Raw genomic sequence first — 18406 nt, 5'->3', positions numbered from 1 at the left:
AAATTTGGGACATTTTGATCAAAACTAAATCAGAAACATACACACACACACATTATAGGAACTAGTGTTAAATGTCAAAATTGGGCTAGAAATGATGCCATGTTGTATTAAAAGCACACTATAAAAATATTGTTGGTTTAACTTAAAAAAATGAAGTAACCTGGTTGCCTTAAAATTTTAAGTTGATTGAACTGGAAAAAGTGAGTTAATACAATGAAGGAGATTGATTTAATCATCAGAAACTCAAAATAATAAGTTATCTGAACTAAATGAATTATTTAAGTTGATTTGACAAAAGAAAAAATGTTGTTATAAAAAATCCTGAAAATATTTTTTTACAGTGCACACGTTATTATTATTTTTTATTATAAAAGTTTTGAGATTTGAGACAATTTGATCAAATCAACCTCAGAAACACACACACATATTATAGAAACTAGCGTTAAATGTCAAAAATTGGGCTAAAAATTATGCAATGTTGTAAGAACACCTTTTTGTTTTTCTTTTTTTAAAGCCTTTGATTAGCATTATAAAAGTTTTGAAATTTGGGACAATATGATCAAAACAACCTCAAAGAAACACACACACACACACACGTGTTATAGGAACTAGTGTTAAATGTCAAAAATTGGGCAATGTTGTATTAAAGCACTTAAAAAAAGCCTTTGATTAGCATTATAAAAGTTTTGAAATTTGAGACAATTTGATCAAAACAACCTCAGAAACACACACACACTCATTATAGGAACTAGTGTTAAATAAGTCAGGAATAATACACTGGAATTATGAAGCCATGCAACAAATGTGCAAAAATACATTTTACTCCACTGATTTTCTGGACACAGTTTCACGTTTATCTGTCCAATGCGTCTGCGATGAACCCATGATTTCATCACAACATTACAGGAGCATAATTAAACACACGGTTTCATCAAAAAAAAAAAAAAAAATGACAGATGCTCAAAATAAAATGTTCAAATGTTGTATCAAAGCACACAAAAAAGGTTTTTAAAGGCGTTTAATTAGGATTATGAAAGTTGTGACACTTAAAATACATTTTACCTTCATAATTAAAGCCACAATTTCATCAAAAAACAACAGATGCTTGAAATGCTAATTTTGTGTTCAAAAAGAAATGTAATGTAGTATTAAAGCACACAATGTTTTTAAAAAGCCAAAAGGCCTTTAATTAGGATTATAAAATGATGTGATATTTTACCTTTATAATTAAAATAGTAGTTCACTTTTAAAGAAACTTTTGCTGATATTTACTCACCCCCATGTCATCTAAGATGTCTTTCTTTCTTCAGTCGAAAATACATTAAGGTTTTTGATGAAAAAATTCGAGGATTTTTCTCCATATAATGAACTTCAATGGGAACCAAACGGTTCAAGGTCCAAAAGATAGTTTCAGTGCAAATGACACGAAAAAAGATTTGTTCATTTTGATAAACGAGTTCGAATAGGAGAGTCACGAACGCGCATCACAAAACAGAGCGAGGCGACCATTTGACCTTATAAAACTTAAACTTTGTTATTTATTTATTAAATGAGCAATCGTTTCACTTGATAAGACCCTTATTCATCGTCTGGAATCGTTTAAAGCCCTTTGAACAGTTTGCAGTTTGCACTGAAACTGTCTTTTGGACTTTGAACCGTTTGGTTCCCACTGAAGTCCATTATATGGAGAAAATCCTGGAATGTTTTCATCAAAAACCTTAATTTCTTTTCGACTGAAGAAAGAAAGACATCTTGGATGACATGGGGGTGAGTAAATTGTCAGAAAAAGTTTTTTTTAAAAGTGAACTACTCCTTTAAAGCCACGATTTCATCACACAAAATGACAGAAATGTACAAAACAAGTGATACAGCGTTGTATTAAAGCATATTATGAAAAAGTTTAGACATCACAACTTTAATAATCTTAATTAAACCATTGTGGGCGTTAATACACCACATTGTATCATATTTCAGTGCAAAAGTGACATTTCAAGCAACTGTAAAAATTTTTACATTTTTTTGGATGAAATTGTGGCTTTAATTATGAAGGTTAAATAGTCTTTTAAACTTCACAACGTTTGCAATCCTAATTAAACATGTTTTTTTTTTATTAAAAAAAGCCTAATTATGATTATAAAAGTTGTAAATTTTATCTTCATAATTAAAGGCAAAAATTACAGACGCTTGAAATATCAATTGAAATGGTGTACAATATGTAGTATTAATAAAAAAAAATTTTTTTTATGAAATTGTGCCTTTATGAAAACTTTTAAACACCACAACTTTAATAAAAGCACAATTTCGTAAAAAAGTATACAGAAATATACAATCAGATGCTTGAAATGCCACTTTTGCACTGAAATGTGATACAATGTTGTGTATTAAAGCACACAATGTTTTACAAAGTCAAAAATGCCTTTAATTATAGGATTATATATACGTTGTGATGTTTAAAAGACAAATTGACCTTCGTACTTAAAGCCACAATTTGATCAAAAAGAGGCAAACTTATGCTTGAAATGTCAACTGTGCTAAAAAAGTGATCAGTGTATTAAAACACACAATGTTTAAAGAGCCTTTAATTAGAATTATAAAAGCTTTGACGTTTACAAGACAATTTGACCTGCGTAATTACACAATATGTAGACATGACACAACAATCCAGCATCCGTGTGTCCCAGCAGATCTCTGAAACAAACTTACCCAGCACACACTCTTCCCATCATTACACTCTTCCCATCACACACTCTTCCCATCATTGCACTCTTCCCATCACACACTCTTCCCATCATTACACTGTTCCCATCACACACTCTTCCCATCATTACACTCTTCCCATCACACACTCTTCCCATCATTAGACTGTTCCCATCACACACTCTTCCCATCACACACTCTTCCCATCATTACACTGTTCCCATCACACACTCTTCCCATCCTTACACTGTTCCCATCACAAACTCTTCCCATCATTACACTCTTCCCATCATTACACTGTTCCCATCACAAACTCTTCCCATCATTACACTCTTCCCATCCTTACACTGTTCCCATCACAAACTCTTCCCATCATTACACTCTTCCCATCATTACACTGTTCCCATCACACACTCTTCCCATCATTACACTGTTCCCATCACACACTCTTCCCATCATTACACTGTTCCCATCACACACTCTTCCCATCATTAGACTGTTCCCATCAAACACTCTTCCCATCATTAGACTGTTCCCATCACACACTCTTCCCATCACACACTCTTCCCATCATTAGACTGTTCCCATCACACACTCTTCCCATCATTAGACTGTTCCCATCACACACTCTTCCCATCACAAACTCTTCCCATCATTACACTCTTCCCATCCTTACACTGTTCCCATCACACACTCTTCCCATCACACACTCTTCCCATCACACACTCTTCCCATCACACACTCTTCCCATCATTAGACTGTTCCCATCACACACTCTTCCCATCATTAGACTGTTCCCATCACACACTCTTCCCATCACAAACTCTTCCCATCATTACACTCTTCCCATCATTAGACTGTTCCCATCACACACTCTTCCCATCACACACTCTTCCCATCATTACACTCTTCCCATCATTACACTGTTCCCATCACACACTCTTCCCATCACACACTCTTCCCATCATTACACTGTTCCCATCACACACTCTTCCCATCACACACTCTTCCCATCACACACTCTTCCCATCATTACACTGTTCCCATCACACACTCTTCCCATCACACACTCTTCCCATCACACACTCTTCCCATCACACACTCTTCCCATCATTAGACTGTTCCCATCACACACTCTTCCCATCATTAGACTGTTCCCATCACACACTCTTCCCATCACAAACTCTTCCCATCATTACACTCTTCCCATCATTACACTGTTCCCATCACACACTCTTCCCATCACACACTCTTCCCATCACACACTCTTCCCATCATTACACTCTTCCCATCATTACACTGTTCCCATCACACACTCTTCCCATCACACACTCTTCCCATAATTACACTGTTCCCATCACACACTCTTCCCATCACACACTCTTCCCATCACACACTCTTCCCATCACACACTCTTCCCATCATTAGACTGTTCCCATCACACACTCTTCCCATCACAAACTCTTCCCATCATTACACTCTTCCCATCCTTACACTGTTCCCATCACACACTCTTCCCATCACACACTCTTCCCATCATTAGACTGTTCCCATCACACACTCTTCCCATCATTAGACTGTTCCCATCACACACTCTTCCCATCACAAACTCTTCCCATCATTACACTCTTCCCATCATTACACTGTTCCCATCACACACTCTTCCCATCACACACTCTTCCCATTACACACTCTTCCCATCATTAGACTGTTCCCATCACACACTCTTCCCATCATTAGACTGTTCCCATCACACACTCTTCCCATCACAAACTCTTCCCATCATTACACTCTTCCCATCATTACACTGTTCCCATCACACACTCTTCCCATCACACACTCTTCCCATCACACACTCTTCCCATCACACACTCTTCCCATCATTACACTGTTCCCATCACACACTCTTCCCATCATTACACTGTTCCCATCACACACTCTTCCCATCATTACACTGTTCCCATCACACACTCTTCCCATCATTACACTGTTCCCATCACACACTGTTCCCATCATTACACTGTTCCCATCACACACTCTTCCCATCACACACTCTTCCCATCATTGCACTGTTCCCATCATTACACTCTTCCCATCATTACACTGTTCCCATCACACACTCTTCCCATCACACACTCTTCCCATCACACACTCTTCCCATCATTACACTCTTCCCATCATTACACTGTTCCCATCACACACTCTTCCCATCACACACTCTTCCCATAATTACACTGTTCCCATCACACACTCTTCCCATCACACACTCTTCCCATCACACACTCTTCCCATCACACACTCTTCCCATCACACACTCTTCCCATCATTAGACTGTTCCCATCACACACTCTTCCCATCACAAACTCTTCCCATCATTACACTCTTCCCATCCTTACACTGTTCCCATCACACACTCTTCCCATCACACACTCTTCCCATCATTAGACTGTTCCCATCACACACTCTTCCCATCATTAGACTGTTCCCATCACACACTCTTCCCATCACAAACTCTTCCCATCATTACACTCTTCCCATCATTACACTGTTCCCATCACACACTCTTCCCATCACACACTCTTCCCATTACACACTCTTCCCATCATTAGACTGTTCCCATCACACACTCTTCCCATCATTAGACTGTTCCCATCACACACTCTTCCCATCACAAACTCTTCCCATCATTACACTCTTCCCATCATTACACTGTTCCCATCACACACTCTTCCCATCACACACTCTTCCCATCACACACTCTTCCCATCACACACTCTTCCCATCACACACTCTTCCCATCATTACACTGTTCCCATCACACACTCTTCCCATCATTACACTGTTCCCATCACACACTCTTCCCATCATTACACTGTTCCCATCACACACTCTTCCCATCATTACACTGTTCCCATCACACACTGTTCCCATCATTACACTGTTCCCATCACACACTCTTCCCATCACACACTCTTCCCATCATTGCACTGTTCCCATCATTACACTCTTCCCATCATTACTCTGTTCCCATCACACACTCTTCCCATCACACACTCTTCCCATCACACACTCTTCCCATCACACACTCTTCCCATCATTACACTCTTCCCATCATTACACTGTTCCCATCACACACTCTTCCCATCACACACTCTTCCCATCATTACACTGTTCCCATCACACACTCTTCCCATCACACACTCTTCCCATCACACACTCTTCCCATCATTACACTGTTCCCATCACACACTCTTCCCATCACACACTCTTCCCATCACACACTCTTCCCATCACACACTCTTCCCATCATTAGACTGTTCCCATCACACACTCTTCCCATCATTAGACTGTTCCCATCACACACTCTTCCCATCACAAACTCTTCCCATCATTACACTCTTCCCATCATTACACTGTTCCCATCACACACTCTTCCCATCACACACTCTTCCCATCACACACTCTTCCCATCATTACACTCTTCCCATCATTACACTGTTCCCATCACACACTCTTCCCATCACACACTCTTCCCATAATTACACTGTTCCCATCACACACTCTTCCCATCACACACTCTTCCCATCACACACTCTTCCCATCACACACTCTTCCCATCATTAGACTGTTCCCATCACACACTCTTCCCATAATTACACTGTTCCCATCACACACTCTTCCCATCACACACTCTTCCCATCACACACTCTTCCCATCATTAGACTGTTCCCATCACACACTCTTCCCATCACAAACTCTTCCCATCATTACACTCTTCCCATCATTACACTGTTCCCATCACACACTCTTCCCATCATTACACTGTTCCCATCACACACTGTTCCCATCATTACACTGTTCCCATCACACACTCTTCCCATCACACACTCTTCCCATCATTGCACTGTTCCCATCATTACACTCTTCCCATCATTACTCTGTTCCCATCACACACTCTTCCCATCACACACTCTTCCCATCACACACTCTTCCCATCACACACTCTTCCCATCATTACACTCTTCCCATCATTACACTGTTCCCATCACACACTCTTCCCATCACACACTCTTCCCATCATTACACTGTTCCCATCACACACTCTTCCCATCACACACTCTTCCCATCACACACTCTTCCCATCATTACACTGTTCCCATCACACACTCTTCCCATCACACACTCTTCCCATCACACACTCTTCCCATCACACACTCTTCCCATCATTAGACTGTTCCCATCACACACTCTTCCCATCATTAGACTGTTCCCATCACACACTCTTCCCATCACAAACTCTTCCCATCATTACACTCTTCCCATCATTACACTGTTCCCATCACACACTCTTCCCATCACACACTCTTCCCATCACACACTCTTCCCATCATTACACTCTTCCCATCATTACACTGTTCCCATCACACACTCTTCCCATCACACACTCTTCCCATAATTACACTGTTCCCATCACACACTCTTCCCATCACACACTCTTCCCATCACACACTCTTCCCATCACACACTCTTCCCATCATTAGACTGTTCCCATCACACACTCTTCCCATCACAAACTCTTCCCATCATTACACTCTTCCCATCCTTACACTGTTCCCATCACACACTCTTCCCATCACACACTCTTCCCATCATTAGACTGTTCCCATCACACACTCTTCCCATCATTAGACTGTTCCCATCACACACTCTTCCCATCACAAACTCTTCCCATCATTACACTCTTCCCATCATTACACTGTTCCCATCACACACTCTTCCCATCACACACTCTTCCCATTACACACTCTTCCCATCATTAGACTGTTCCCATCACACACTCTTCCCATCATTAGACTGTTCCCATCACACACTCTTCCCATCACAAACTCTTCCCATCATTACACTCTTCCCATCATTACACTGTTCCCATCACACACTCTTCCCATCACACACTCTTCCCATCACACACTCTTCCCATCACACACTCTTCCCATCACACACTCTTCCCATCATTACACTGTTCCCATCACACACTCTTCCCATCATTACACTGTTCCCATCACACACTCTTCCCATCATTACACTGTTCCCATCACACACTGTTCCCATCATTACACTGTTCCCATCACACACTCTTCCCATCACACACTCTTCCCATCATTGCACTGTTCCCATCATTACACTCTTCCCATCATTACACTGTTCCCATCACACACTCTTCCCATCACACACTCTTCCCATCACACACTCTTCCCATCATTACACTCTTCCCATCATTACACTGTTCCCATCACACACTCTTCCCATCACACACTCTTCCCATAATTACACTGTTCCCATCACACACTCTTCCCATCACACACTCTTCCCATCACACACTCTTCCCATCACACACTCTTCCCATCACACACTCTTCCCATCATTAGACTGTTCCCATCACACACTCTTCCCATCACAAACTCTTCCCATCATTACACTCTTCCCATCCTTACACTGTTCCCATCACACACTCTTCCCATCACACACTCTTCCCATCATTAGACTGTTCCCATCACACACTCTTCCCATCATTAGACTGTTCCCATCACACACTCTTCCCATCACAAACTCTTCCCATCATTACACTCTTCCCATCATTACACTGTTCCCATCACACACTCTTCCCATCACACACTCTTCCCATTACACACTCTTCCCATCATTAGACTGTTCCCATCACACACTCTTCCCATCATTAGACTGTTCCCATCACACACTCTTCCCATCACAAACTCTTCCCATCATTACACTCTTCCCATCATTACACTGTTCCCATCACACACTCTTCCCATCACACACTCTTCCCATCACACACTCTTCCCATCACACACTCTTCCCATCACACACTCTTCCCATCATTACACTGTTCCCATCACACACTCTTCCCATCATTACACTGTTCCCATCACACACTCTTCCCATCATTACACTGTTCCCATCACACACTCTTCCCATCATTACACTGTTCCCATCACACACTGTTCCCATCATTACACTGTTCCCATCACACACTCTTCCCATCACACACTCTTCCCATCATTGCACTGTTCCCATCATTACACTCTTCCCATCATTACTCTGTTCCCATCACACACTCTTCCCATCACACACTCTTCCCATCACACACTCTTCCCATCACACACTCTTCCCATCACACACTCTTCCCATCACACACTCTTCCCATAATTACACTGTTCCCATCACACACTCTTCCCATCATTACACTCTTCCCATAATTACACTGTTCCCATCACACACTCTTCCCATCATTACACTCTTCCCATAATTGCACTGTTCTCATCACACACTCTTCCCATCACACACTCTTCCCATCATTACACTGTTCCCATCACACACTCTTCCCATCATTACACTCTTCCCATCACACACTCTTCCCATCATTACACTGTTCCCATCACACACTCTTCCCATCATTACACTGTTCCCATCACACACTCTTCCCATCATTACACTGTTCCCATCACACACTCTTCCCATCATTACACTGTTTCCATCACACACTCTTCCCATCATTACACTGTTCCCATCACACGCTCTTCCCATCACACACTCTTCCCATCACACACTCTTCCCATCATTACACTCTTCCCATCATTACACTGTTCCCATCACACACTCTTCCCATCATTACACTGTTCCCATCACACACTCTTCCCATCATTACACTGTTCCCATCACACACTCTTCCCATCATTACACTGTTCCCATCACACACTGTTCCCATCATTACACTGTTCCCATCTCACACTCTTCCCATCATTGCACTGTTCCCATCATTACACTCTTCCCATCATTACACTGTTCCCATCACACACTCTTCCCATCACACACTCTTCCCATCACACACTCTTCCCATCATTACACTCTTCCCATCATTACACTGTTCCCATCACACACTCTTCCCATCACACACTCTTCCCATAATCACACTGTTCCCATCACACACTCTTCCCATCACACACTCTTCCCATAATTACACTGTTCCCATCACACACTCTTCCCATCACACACTCTTCCCATAATTACACTGTTCCCATCACACACTCTTCCCATCACACACTCTTCCCATAATTGCACTGTTCTCATCACACACTCTTCCCATCATTACACTCTTCCCATCACACACTCTTCCCATCATTACACTGTTCCCATCACACACTCTTCCCATCATTACACTGTTCTCATCACACACTCTTCCCATCATTACACTGTTCCCATCACACACTCTTCCCATAATTGCACTGTTCTCATCACACACTCTTCCCATCATTACACTCTTCCCATCACACACTCTTCCCATCATTACACTGTTCCCATCACACACTCTTCCCATCATTACACTGTTCCCATCACACACTCTTCCCATCATTACACTCTTCCCATAATTGCACTGTTCTCATCACACACTCTTCCCATCATTACACTCTTCCCATCACACACTCTTCCCATCATTACACTGTTCCCATCACACACTCTTCCCATCATTACACTGTTCCCATCACACACTCTTCCCATCATTACACTGTTCTCATCACACACTCTTCCCATCATTACACTCTTCCCATCACACACTCTTCCCATCATTACACTGTTCCCATCACACACTCTTCCCATCATTACACTCTTCCCATCACACACTCTTCCCATCATTACACTGTTCCCATCACACACTCTTCCCATCATTACACTGTTCCCATCACACACTCTTCCCATCATTACACTGTTCCCATCACACACTCTTCCCATCATTACACTGTTTCCATCACACACTCTTCCCATCATTACACTGTTCCCATCACACGCTCTTCCCATCACACACTCTTCCCATCACACACTCTTCCCATCACACACTCTTCCCATCATTACACTGTTCCCATCACACGCTCTTCCCATCATTACACTGTTCCCATCATTACACTCTTCCCATCATTACACTCTTCCCATCACACACTCTTCCCATCATTACACTGTTCTCAGCTCACACAATTCTGCTAATGAAGCTAACGAGTGCTCGCTCCAGAGAAAAGAAAGCTAGTGCAAATGTGTGTATATGTGTCCCAGTCGGGAGTGTGTGAGGAAGTCAGATCGGGTAACATAGCGTAAACTTCCTAACTTTTCAGGGAGACTAGAGGGGGAAGTGTCCCGGGCTGGGGCTCATTAGAAGATGTGATAAAGTATGGAGAATGTTTGCGCTGAGCTGAATTCAAATGACGGCATCTCTCACAACAGACTTAGCGATGCTTGACTAGCGCCTCATTCACATGCAAAACCAGCTAAATAGGCCAATTACGTGGCGGCCCCTGGTCGCAGGAGGAGAGCGGGGTCTGACGCCTTTCACAGGCTAAAACAAAAGAGTCCTTGTCTTAAATAACTCGCCCCTCTCACAGTTAAAGAGGTTTTTTATGCAAAAGAGGGGGAGTTTTAAAACAAAAGTGTCTCGTTTTCTACGGGACGGTGGGTTTATTTCAAGCGCGCTGTTGCCGGGCAACTTCGGGCAGAGAGAAAAAAGCCCGGCGTTTGCGGCGCGTTCCTCATGCCCAGTTTGGGAGCCGGCTGGCACGGGTACCCAGCTGGCATCCAGAGGAAATATTAACAAAGATAAATGACACACACCTGAAGACGCCCGTGAAGGATTACCGGCCCGCATTAATAACAGCAGGCGCATGCTTGCATGGACACCAAATGATGATTGCGAGAAACCGAAAAGACATTAACGTAATTGGAAAAGTGCAACAAACAAAAAAAAAACTCGAGACAAAAATACCAGAAAGTGAGAGAGAGACAGAGACAGAGAGAGGGAGAGACAGAATACAGAGAGAGAGGGAGAGGGATTTGTGTGTGTTTGTGTCTGACCTCAGTCCCAACTGTCCATCACAGTGACCCTCAGTAATGTATGTTTGTGTGTGTATATTGATGTTAAAACACTGTGGTATCAAATATTTAAATACATTTTAATATGTTACACTGTTAATTTGTGCAATTAATTTAATTTGTACATTTAAATTTCAGCTGTTATAATACTTTATTATTCTTTATGTCTTCATTATTATACTATGTGCTACAAGCTTTGGCAATATTGTAATATGTACAGTCATGCCAATAAAGCAATTTGGATTGAATTGAATTGAGAAGGGATGAGAGAGAGAGAGAGAGAGAGATACAGAAGCATCACTGATATCTCTGTAGTATCTCAAATGTTTCTCCTTTAAATAAAAAAATAAACAGAGAAGAGGAAAAGATCCCTGTAATCTGACGTGAACACACACAAAAAGAAAAAAAAAAAGAATTATTTTCATTAGCAAAAAGCGACGACATTCTAAATCTAAAGCGTTAATCATTTAATATTAGCTTCTTGTCTATTGAACTGTCTAAAATCAATATGACATCTGCAAACGTGCTGATATTCGGGAACACAGCACTCTTGCTCGTATAATGTTGCTTAACTAGCTATAACCATTATAAATATTAAAAACAAGAACACACAGAGGAACGCTGGTGTGATGGAAGGGGCGAGGCTCTTTTTTCGAATCCACGTTGAAGAAAATCTGAAGATGTTTTCTGAAAACTACTGGTTACTGGTATCTGATGTCTCATAGTTTGTCGATACAATGTAACGATGTATTTGCTCTGGCTCTTGTTTTAAATGGTTTTGTTCCGCTGTTGCCGTGACACCAGCAGGATGTGGCGGTTGGTCGGTGTGGTTGATTAGTCCCACCCCTCCTCCACTGTGATTGGACGGCTGACAGTGATGAGCACTATGTTTTACCCGGGGAAAAAAACAGCAAGTTCTTTGCCGCACACATGGCCTAAGTGTTGGTTCTCAAACGCTTCTTGTGAGTGAAAGTCTCAAGCTAAGCTCATATTTGCCAACACAAGTCTGCAATCATATTTATATGTAGATCTTCAGAAGTGCCTGTATTTCAGCATTGCTTTGGATGAGTCTTGCGATGATAAGCCACAGTTGGCAATATTTGTACTAAATTCATTTTGAGACTTTCGATTGCAGATTTTGGTATCTTGGCAAATACGATCTCAACAATGTCTCATATTTGCCAAGACACCAAAGTCTGCAATCAAAACTCTCAAAATCAATTTAAACATTTCTCATCATTCATTTTTAATCAATATGTAAACGAAAAAAAAAAAAAAAAAAATCACACATCAAGATCTCTTTAATATCTCAAATGTGTGCAATGCGGACAAAATGAGATTAAACAGAGATCAATTGTCTGAAAAACCCCTGTCTCCTAGAGAGTTTCAACAGTCCTCTAGAGATCTCAGTCTTCTCAGGTTTGCTCCATATGAACATCACTTTACAGCTCTAGACTCGTACCGGGTGACCTCTGAGTCTGTTTTAATCAAATCAAATTTTATTTATAAAGCACATTTAACTCAATTATTTAGAAAAAAAAGGTACATAGAGGACAAAAATGTCAGTGTAAAAAAACTGTCATAAAATCTAGAAGCTTGGGAGCACAGACTTAAGAAAATCAAAGCCAAAAAAAGGTTTGAGTAAGATATCTCGAAAATTGAGCTTTCAGTAAGATTTAGTTTGGGTGCAGAAACAGACTGTCCCCATTGGGTTAACCCCCTGGTGTATTTGGGGTCCTTGGGATGTTCTGACATGCACTGACATCTGTGCTTTTTTCAGTTATTTATAAACATGTTAATGGCAAAGGTGTAAATTCACTCTATATAGCACAGACGGGGCTACCATAATATGTGGACACCACGTATGTACATGTTTGTATTTTTAAGAGAATAATGTTTATGCGTGGTTATTAAAAAAACTCCACTGGTCACACAGTGATTAGATTCATTATTTGCAGTTGAGTTTTTCTCTCTCAATATTACAAGCACACAAACAAATTATTTTTTATTACACACATACAAACCACACTCAGAGATCCATACCAACATACCTACACAATTATCGTTGCACGGTTTTTCCAATTGGCTCAATAATATGCCGAAGCAGAAAACAGGAATAAAGCGATTATTTGCTTTAAAGGCCAAACCTGAAAAAAAATGGCAGCATCTGATAAAAAATAGTAAAAATTAAACATTTAAAGCCTTGCCAACAGAATGAAAGCCTCTTAACAACGATTGCATAATTTTATAATTAAATGGCCCTGTGATTAAAAAAGTGCAATGGGTTTCAATGGGGACATTTTTGTCCAAAAGGCGTTGAGAGGGATTATTTTGTGTACCCAGTGGAAAATTGATATTTTAAAGAAAAAGGGAGTGAAATAGTAAAATTCCAATAAAAATACACACCTGTGCCAATTTTAATGCTTTTAGCACTAACACAGGCAAAGTGATCAAAAAAACTAAACGAAAAAGGACAGAAATGTCCATAAGGATGCACAAGAGTTAAAATCAACCGTGGTTGGCAAAAGTGCTGTTCAGGAAAGTAAGAGAAAAAAGAAACAAGCAAGAAACACACACACACACACACACACACACACACACACACAAGTTACGGTAGATTAAAAGCACAAGAAAAAAAGATGTGTTTTTATCTTAAGGCTTAGGGCCAAACGCTCGCCTGGTCTCCTGATCTAAGTGATCTGGATGGGTTATGAGCGACAATTAAATCAGAAAGGTATTCGGGGGCTTGGTTTCGGAGAGATTTATAAATGAACAACACATTTTTTTAAATCAACTCTGTATCGGACAAGTGATGTGATCTCGTTTTGGAGACGAGAGATGGAGAGATGGAAGAGAGAGCTAATCCGACATATGAGTCACAGTGTTTTAATTCTCCTAATGAACTTCTTAACGCGTACACTTCAATCCTTCAGAGCAACCTCTTAGCAATACAACTTTCCGGGGGAAACAGAGGAAGAGGGAGACAGGGAAAGAGCAGCGAGATGGATGTTGTGAAGGGAAAGAAGGAGTGCAGAGGGAAGCAGGGAGGCTATAAAGAGCAGGAGCGCTGAAACAGATGAACGAGGACCCCGTGAGCACTTCATCTCCTCGGGTCGGGGATGCTAAATGGCCCGCGGTCTGCGGTCTGGCAGACCCATGGGGGGCCCATTCCCCTCGGACCCAGAGCCCTCCGACACACATGGGATCTGTCCCAGACGGGCCACCGTAGACCCACCCCGCCTATAAACTACAAACTCATTCTCAGTCTCCATCACACTAGCCTGACGTCGGTATACTCGGATGCTAGTCAGAATATGACTGTGATTATGGTGTGTTTCAACCGAACCTCTGCACTAGAACTGTCACTCTACATTCGAAAATCGATTGCCCAATCGATCGGACCAACCAACACAAGTTATGAAAATAGGAAATCAATTTTAACGGCCTTTTTTTTTTAACCAAAAATGTGTGGACAGATCAATACAGGACACAGAACATGTGGGATGTTGGAAAATGACAATATCTTTTCTGTTGACCAAATGCTTTTCAATATTCGCTATTACTTCAATGCAAGTCAACAAGCGCGACGTTATTTGTTGCGTAGTGACGTGTGTGTTCAAGTAAGACCGAAATGCGTAGATCCTGCTCAATACGCTGTATTTAAAGGAACACTCCGACTTTTTGGGACTTTAGCCTATTCACCTTACCCCCCAGAGTTAGATAAGTCCATACATACCTTTTTCATCTCCGTGCGTGCTATAAGTCTGTTTGACGCACCCACCGCTAGCCTAGCTTAGCACAAAGACTGGATGTGAATGGTTGCAGCTTTCATACTAATCCAAATGAGTGACAAAATAACGCAAACGTTTTCCTATTTACATGTTGTGGTTTGTATAGTCACAGAGTGTGCAAATATCAAGGCCATATGAGACACAGACATCTTTTGACCGTATAAATACTATATTTTCTGAAGGGGAAGCACTGCTACTTGGGCAGAGTGATAACCATCACCTGAGACGCACCGTGACGAGGAGCAGAGAGTTCGCTTCGCTCAGCGTTGGAATAAAGAGTCAGCAATTACTAACGTTAGATAGAAAAGCAAAGTTTATCATGGGTGTTTGCTTTATTGTATGAGCTGTGACAATAAACAGGGGAGACCAGGTAATACAGTACCATTTTTCATTGATTTCCAACCAAAAACGCACCCAGATTTATAAATATCATGAATAAATAATTATTATTACAGGAATCAATATATTTTAAATGCAATTTATTAGCTGAACCAAATGTATTCAACAGTAAATACATTTGCCTATATAATATACAGTATTGCATTACTATAGGATAGAATAAGGGGAAAGTAATAGCACAAATTGTTTTTGCACAATGAACTCACAGCCTATCGTACCCTTTTGCACGCTCAAGTTCGTTATTTCCATGGTTATTTCAAATTTAGGCTACTAGGCGCGCCGCGCGCAGGGTGCAAGTTCAACGCGGTAAACGCGCTCGTTTTTTTTCCCAAGCGCGTCCGCACCGCATCAAGATAAAAACATATTCATACCCTAATCATATAATAGTGTCACTAACGTTACATTAGATCTGGCTAATGGCACTGTTACAGTAGGTCATCTAAAAACATAACGGAACACTTACCTCAGCCGCAGGTGATCCACTTGTCCTGTCTGTGCTATCGATGGGATGGCCGTATCCTTCAGCACATTATGGTCCGTGTGGCAAATTCCATTTTTTCAAAATAGTCGTCCTCATTGAAATGTACCGAGCAAACATAATGTCCCTTGATAATCTTAGGTGTGTTTGGATAAATATCCAGAGTAAGTTAGCCATTTCTTCATCCAGTCAGCGTTTTTAGTTGGAATTCTGTGAAACATGGTATTACCTCCCCTGTTTACAGTCGCAGCTATTTACAATAGAGCGAAAACCCATGACTCTAAACTACGCTTTTACTATTTATAAATTGCTGACTCTATTACCCAAACACCGAGAGAACTCTCCGCTCCTCACCACGGCGTGTCTCCGGTGATGCGGTTATTACGCCGTCAAAGTAGCAGTGCTTCGCCTTCAGAGAATAGTTCCCAGGTTTTATACGGTTAAAAGATGTCTGTGTCTCATTTGACTTTGTTATTTGTACATTATGTGACTATACAAATCACAACATGTAAATAGGAAAACGTTTGCGTTATTTTGCCACTCATTTGGATCAGTATGAAAGCTGCAACCAGTCACATCCAGTCTTTGTGCTAAGCTAGGCTAGCGGTGGGTGCGTCAAACAGACTTATAGCACGCACGGAGATGAAAAAGGTATGTATGGACTTATCTAACTCTGGGGGGTAAGGTGAATAGGCTAAAGTCCCAAAAAGTCGGAGTGTTCCTTTAATATATCATAATCTCACGAGTTGTGTATTTGCTCTAAAATCTAAATCTGCGCAGATTTGGCTTACACGAACTTCCCCAGCAAAGTGAGTAAACATAGAAACACGCCAGATTGGCTCGTGATTTAACAGCGTTTTCCGCCAAAGTTCATTTTTACCCACATTTGGTGTGTCGAGGGTGTTCTCAATCCCTGAATGTTGCGAAACTTCACGGCAATAAATCATCAGAAATATTGCTGACTTGTGCGCCAAGCGCCCTCTTTACGTTCGTCCTAATGCCTGTTAGGTGTTGCCTATATTTGGTGTTGAAAATGGAAACGACTTTAGACGTGGAAAATTGGTTTTACAATCGATTAAATGAACACTTATGTCTCAAAAATCAAACGTGACAGTCCTAGTTTCTGCACTCAATTGGATCGATCCACAACTAATCAGAGCACCAGAGTAAAGTGACGTATGTTGAATCCCGTAGGAAGGACGGCAAAAACAAATGCCTTGATCGCGGTTCTCTGTTCCTCTTTTAAAATGAATGTACATCTTCTATAACAGACGCGATGACTGAATCACATCTCAGTTCTCCAGCGGCGGCCATCTTTGTTGTAAACAAATTCATCCTAAGCACTCTTTGGTGACGATTACATTGCGGTTGATCACCTGTCCATCATCGTATAAAGCCCGCCCTAATGAATTGATTGGTCCGAACAGCTCTGATTCGGGCATACTTGCTCCACAACCGATCAAGTCCAGACCAAACTTCCTGAGCTCAGATGTTGTGGGCGGGGCTTAGTTTGGCTATGGGCGGGGCTAAGTGCGGCTGGCATCCAGGCTACATGTCCACAATAGCATTTTCCAAATGTTTCTCATCCACACTAAAATGTTGGAAAACTCACCAGTAGGGGTGGGGTATCGAGAATCGAGTATCGATTGGAACCGGGACTAACTTTTCGTTTTTCCCGGAATCGTTCAAAAGTTAAAATTTCGATTCCTAGTTTCGATATTCACAGTCCGCCGAGTGGAAGAAGAAACCGCTGAACAACACCAACGAAGAAGCGTCTACCGGAAGTGTTGGCATAACCGCGTGAGTCGAACATGAGTAGCTTACATCGGTGGTCCAAAGTGTGGCTTCACTTTTCTAAAAATAACGAAATCTCGGGAAAATAAAAAATTTGTGACAAAAAGAGTATTTTTACAGAAGGAGTATTTCCTTCAGAAAGGATTATTTCCTTCAGAAAGACCGTTGGTTAGCAACTTTTTTGACCCTGCCTCTTAAAAGAATCGGAATCGAGAATCGTTGGGAACCGGAATCGAAACAAGGAATCGGAATCAGAATCGTTCAAATTCAAACGATACCCAACCCTACTCACCAGTAACCATTATTAGCATGAACT

The 18406-nt window shown here is 41.3% G+C and overlaps 1 protein-coding gene across 16 annotated transcripts in view; it reads right to left on the bottom strand.

Annotated features, from left to right (window-relative positions):
- tcf4 (transcription factor 4) overlaps positions 1-18406 on the bottom strand; it is a 264598-nt gene that overhangs the window by 73536 nt on the left and 172656 nt on the right. The gene's annotated exons all lie outside the window — the stretch shown is intronic.

Source organism: Pimephales promelas, chromosome 19 (assembly GCF_988280905.1).
Source record: "Pimephales promelas chromosome 19, fPimPro1.hap1.1, whole genome shotgun sequence".
Taxonomy (NCBI): Eukaryota; Metazoa; Chordata; class Actinopteri; order Cypriniformes; family Leuciscidae; genus Pimephales; species Pimephales promelas.
The sequence above is the reverse complement of the archived record's forward strand: the minus strand, read 5'-3'. Positions and strand labels throughout refer to the sequence as shown.